Here is a 6,365-nt window from a genome sequence, read left to right as displayed (position 1 = left end):
AGAAAGAAAAAAAAAGAAAAGTCAGGACCAGCTGGAGCCCATGGGCTGAATTCTAGTGACCTGGGAAATTCTTCACAAAAAGGTTTGCTTGCTAGAGCATGGGAAGAAGCAATATTTCAGATACAATATCATGGCACTGAAGAAATATGGGCACACTGAAAAAAAGTTTTCATTGCAAGGTGTAGAATGGGCTATAGATGAGAGTTCACAGCTCCGCCTGCGTTCGCCAGATAGTTCTTCTAGGGACTACTGCAGTTATCCTATCCATAGAATCACAGAATCATAAGGGTTGGAAAAGACCTCTAAGATCACCCAGTCCAACTGTCCGCCTACCACCAGTGTTGCCCACTGACCACATCTCTCAGTGCCACGTCTCCATGTTTCCTGAACACCTCCAGAAATGGTGACTACACCACCTCTCTGGGCAGCTGTGCCCAACAACTTTCCCAGAGAAGCAATTTTTCCTAATATCCAACCTGACCACCACTCCATCTCTAACATCCTTTGAAAATCACATTATTCTTGTGTGAGTCAAAAAAATGTTATCTCTTTGGAGGTGTGAATGCAATAAAAGCCCAAAGATGCTTAGATATGAATTCATTATGAATATGCTCTGACGAACTTAGATTTACTGGCTCTTCTTTGTGTAAGGTGTTGAAATGAAACATGGAAATAAAAACAGATGTAGATGGGCATGTCCCAGCACTATTAAGCAGCAGCTACAAGTGAGGTAACAAATACAGTTATCCTGAAGAATTTGAGATAGTGAAAACACCTGCTGCTTTCCAGGAATATGAAAGCCTAGAGAAGGTAGTTCCTCCAAAGCCAGAAAGAAGAAATGGAATTACTATGAGGTCAGTTGAAAGATAAGCATTTATCACAGCATCAGTGGTGCTGAGGTCACCTGGTAGCATGTCTCACTCATCCCCTCCCCTCTTTGTGTTCCTTACACAGAAGGGACAGCAGCTCAGACTCCAGCAATTTGCATCAGAGACCACTGCTGGAAAACCACAACAGATTGGAGAGTTGCATGAATGCCATTTGTATTCCTTTATGGAGAAAAAAAGCTGCTGTGGCAAATGGGGTCCTATTACTCAGTACTCTGTGGCATTCTGTTTGATTTAAGTGGCAGAAACCTTAATTAAACAGCCTTCTTCATGCTGCAGTTCAAACGAGTGGGAAAGAAACATTGGTATAGTCACAGAGAAGAGTTTTGATGGGTTCCCTGAGAGATAAGAGGCACAAACAGGAATAGCACAGAGGAGACATGGAGTCCAGCAGGATATGGCTGGGTTATTCCTCTCATACCCTCTATATTTTTCAAACCATCTGTCCGAACTGCAGTGAGCCTTGTAGCCTGCAGATGTAACTGATAACATGCAAGTTAAATCTGTGGAAGAAATCAAAATTACAGCCTATATTGTCCTTGGGCTCCTGTTCTGTATGAGAACAAATCCATCAGCACAGAGGGGTTGCTTCAGTTACGTGAATCATAAAATTATATCATAGAAAGACTCAGGTTGGAGAGGATTTAAATGCCCACCCAGTGCCTCACCGCCCTCTGACAACAGGATTGCTTCCTCACAGCTAACCCACATCTCCTTTCTTTTAGCTTAAAGCCATTCCCTTGTCCTGTCCCCATCAGGCTCTGTACACAGTCACTCCCGTCCTGCTTGTAAGCTCCCTCCAAGTACTGGCAGGCCACAATGAGGTCTCCCTGCAGCCTTCTCTTCTCCAGGTTGATCAAATCCAACTCCTTCAGCCCTTCATTAGAGCGAAAGAAGCTGTGAAAGTACTTGGAAGAAGACTCTAAGAGCAAAATTATCCCAGATCATGGTCATCGCAGAGGCAAGCACTTACTGAGAGGGGAGTAATGAGCAGAACAATTGTATCTGACTCATGCTCTCTGAGAGCCCCGATACCAATGCAAACAGGTCTGTTTACTTTACAAGTGCCTGTACACATAATATCAAAATCAAATATTGATTCTGGAGTAGGGACTCATCGTGGGATCGTTTCTCACTTCATAAGTAGCTGAGTTGGTGTGGGGATCCGTGTGGGCTCCATACAAACAATTCTGAAGTCAATATTTGCCGTCGCGCTTGCGATGCCGCCCACCTGCACAGCACAGCTCAGTGACCCCACTGCACTGCAACCATCCAGCTCCACGTGCAAAGACAACAGCAAAAGTCTTACCATTGTCCTAACTCAGGCCAACCCAAACTCAGGGACCTTCGGGTTAATTAAAAAATATATGTCTTAAACGCCTCTCAGCCTTTCCAAAGAGATCGCGGCATTACTCGTTCTCGATAACAAAGTTGTCCCTGAGGATCTGAGCTCTGCAAAGAAATGGGCTGGAAATAAATGGCTGAAGGTTGCAAAGGGGATCTGTTGCTGCCTAAAACCAAACTGCTTCTTCATTCCTAAAGATTGCATCCATTGAGCTGCCTCCTCCCACGCGGCATCTATTTTCCTATACACGGATATATAAATACAGTTACTATTTTAAGTGCTCGTTAAATACAAATGTTGCCAATTAGACCATGTTTTGCACTCTGCCTGGAAAATATGAAATCAAAGTATTCGTCTAAACCCACATATGGTCAGATCCATAGTTGGTGTCAATGTTTGCAGCTCTGCTAATTCTTTTGGAGCTGGGCCATTTTATGCCTGCTAAGGATATGGCTCTGTAGGATCCAAGTGAAAGATGCTCTTTGGCTCCTCTAAGATACAGCTCTGGACCATTGTTATTACGAGCGCTTTAAAAAATCTGGAGTGTGTTAAATGTTGGGACTGCTGCTCCGGTAAACAATCATACGCTGGAATATTTTCCTGCTACCTCCAAGCCCATAAAGCAGAAAATGCAAAGTCTGCTCTCCCTCCTCCTGTGTGTGCTGGGACCAACGATGGTAATTTTCAGTTTTAATTTAACATATGCCTGAACATTCCCCGATGGCCCTGGCCAAAACCTGTGCTTGGCAGCCTCAGTTCCTGCCATAGCTGAGCTCAGACTGTCCCTGCAGGTTCATACAGAGCAATGGGAGCTGCAGTGCTGGGCCATGACCTGAGCCCAAAGCACAGCCTGGAGAAGGAGGGTGAAGGGAGCACGTCTTGCTGCACGTTTGCTAGGAAATGATAAATCACCCTGCTTCTCTTCTTACCAGGAATATCCTCAGGGCAGCATCACTGGTACAGAGCTCATTATGAGACCACAAAGCAGAAAGCATCCTGCCTGGCTTTAACCATGGGCAGGAATAAATGAAATTGAACAGTGATTGAACTCACCAAAGGGCCTTTAAAAAATTGAGAGAGGAGGGAAAATGGACAACAAACAGAGTAGCAATGGTCCCAATGAAGTGCAAACAGCCACGTGGTGGTAGGTGCTACATTGAAAAATACTTTCTGCATTCAAATGGAGCTGCCCTGGCATTCTCCCTGCCAATGGGGCTGGTTACTATTGTTGAATTCTGCCTGCTGAGATTCAAAACGTGGCTTCTTTCAGTGCATGAATGCAGTGCTTGTAATCAACAAAGAGAACTCCCTTTAAATAAGAGCTGAAGAAAGAATGCTTGAGGCACAGAAAACTTGCTGTTTATTAACTTCCACTCTACATTATATGGAAAGCACAAGAGTTTGTGGTACTCTATTTGGGGAAGGGGTGGTGAGTGGAGCTTCCTCAGACTGTGGGATTTCTCCCTCCATCCCTCCCACAGGCAGTGCATGGGGACAGAGCTGTGCCACTGCAGGCAGCTCACAGCTAAGTGCCTTGTAAGCTCTTCAATCAACTCATTTGTAAGACCAGCTCTTACTGCCACTATTTAATGACAGATCCAATGGAAATCATTTGTTTTCTATTGAGATTTGGTGATTGCTGCAATACACTGGTGCTGAGCAGGCTTCAGGATGAATTCCAATGAAGTCCTCATTATATAATCATAGAATCACAGAATGCTCAGGTTGGAGGGGAGCTCAAATCCCACCCAGTGCCACCCCCAGCCATGGGCAGGGCTGCCCCCCACCAGCTCAGGCTGCCCAGGGCCCCATCCCACCTGGCCTGGACTGCCTGCAGGGATGGGGCACCACAGCTCTCTGGGCAGCAGTGCCAGCGCCTCACCGCCCTCTGACAACAGGATTGCTTCCTAGAAGGTCTTCTCTGTCCTTTTTCTTCCATTTTATGAGCTGATTTAATACGTTACCAAAGCCCCTGAAAGCTCCGAACAGCTGCATTCCTGTTGTGCACAGTACCAACCGTGCACAAGGTTGGGAGGTGCAGAAGCAAACAGTGGACAATTTATAAACTGTTTCTGCTCATTCTGGCCCACATCACCAGAACGATCCCAGCTAGATCCAACAGTATCACACTTTGGCTGGGATACAAGTGGGAAATCTTCCACGTGCTGATTATGTGGTGAAAGAAAACACCTATGCAGAGAGTGTCAGAGCTCGATCAGGGACCTAAATTCATAGGGCTCCCAGGTGGAGAGCAGATGCCATGGAAATGACACAACCCAGCAGCTGGCACACCTGGAGGCACTTCAGAAAGTTGCAGCTCCAAAGGCTGCCTTTACTTCCTTCGTGTTCAGGTCCAGAGCTGAAGCGAGGTTTGCAGACCATGGGCAGAGCAATATCTGCACAAAGGGGCTGTGGGGAGAGAAAGGAGAGAAACTGAATCCGGGATGGGGAGAGCCGTGGGGCTCCATTCTATGGAGCATTCTGGGGGATGCTTAGGGAGCGTCAGAGAAGGCTCAAGGAGACATTCAGCACTGAAAGAAAAGGAATTTCCACTGCATTGAGCAAAGTGCTGGCAGTTCCTATTTTGAGACAAGTGACACAAATAGGAGATGCCAAGCAGATCCACAGCCAGAGCATCTGATTAACCGGTCTGCCGTGCCCCTCCTTCTCCTGGCTTTACATCAGGCTGGCACCAGTGACGTCAGTGCTTTTACCTCTTGTTTACAGCAGCACTACAGAGAGGAAAAATCAAACGTGCTGCTTTCAGAAACCAGCCCAGCCTCATTAACTCTCATCAGCTTGCTCCAACATGTCCAGAGAGCATTTGGCTTAGAAAGAAGGTGGTATTCACTCCTCTACAGGAAGTGAGTGCAGCCCTACTGGCAGGGTGTGCAGTGCTACAGGCAGTGTGTGCAGCCCTACAGCGTGCAGGTACACAGCACACCCAGACGTTTGGGCTGTGTGCATCGCTCCCAGGAGGTTGCTGGGAGGGCTGCAGGGAGCAACTCGCCCTTGGAGCTGGTATCTTTCTTCAATCCCAGATCCAGCTGGTGGCACAGTGCTGGCTGCAGGCATGGCACAGTGAGGCTAAAAACAAGCTCACTGCATCTGCTCCACAAAGCACAGGAGGCTCCAGCGGAAAGGTCAGGCTGAGCAGTTCCAGCATGCCGGGTAGGTAGGAGCTATTTTTGGTCAGATAGTGAGATTCCTGCACATCTCCTCCTCGTTTCTATAGCAATGCTGGGCCAGGCTTTGCTGGGCTGCGCAGGGAATCGGGCAGCAAACATAGATCAGAACAGCACAGAAAAGGGAATGTCAGCTGCCCTTTCCTGTCCAGCAGCCACAGCCCTGCTCCCAAGGGCAGAAAGCAGCACCCGTTCCAGCTGATAACATTTAATTACATGACAGTCAAGACAACCAAGATATTTGCAGGAGACTGTGAACATGCATGAGGTACTGGGAAGGAAAAGGCCCACTGAGTGCTTTGCTTGCCTACTTCTGCCTCACTCCAACTGTTCCCCACGATGTGTCTGGCAATGCAGACAGTTCTCCCTATGTGAGAACAACAAACTCTCATGGGGCAGCGTTGCAACAGTTTCTCTGTCTCACCCCTCCTGAAATGACATTGACAGCCTTCTTAGTTCCCCAGGGCTTAGATGCTGACATTTCTGCCTACCAGACTGTCTTTTCAGGAACATGCACTTTCTTGAGCTTTGCGTATCGCACAGTTGATGCCACAGACTTTCAGCTTTTTTGAACACCCAACTGCAAAACCATGAATAGTATGAGCAGCAGGGCCCAGCTGGTCTGACAGCACTGAGATGTTCACCACAAAGCACATGCAGCCCTCTCCACAGATCCAAACCCATCTCCAGCAGGAATCATAGAATCTTTAAGGTTGAAAAAGACCTTCAAGATCACCCAGTCCAACCACCCATCTACTATCAGTACTGCCCACTGACCGCGTCCCTCAGTGCCACATCTCAACATTTCCTGTACACTGCCAGGAATGATGACTCCACCACAACCCTGGGCAGCCAGTGCACTGCAGGTGGGGCCTTCCAGGGGCAGAGCAGAGGGGCACAACCCCCTCCCTCTCCTCTCCTCTCCTCTCCTCTCCTCTCCTCTCCTCT

This window comes from Meleagris gallopavo, chromosome 26 (assembly GCF_000146605.3).
Source record: "Meleagris gallopavo isolate NT-WF06-2002-E0010 breed Aviagen turkey brand Nicholas breeding stock chromosome 26, Turkey_5.1, whole genome shotgun sequence".
Taxonomy (NCBI): domain Eukaryota; kingdom Metazoa; phylum Chordata; class Aves; order Galliformes; family Phasianidae; genus Meleagris; species Meleagris gallopavo.
Note: the sequence above shows the minus strand (reverse complement) of the source record.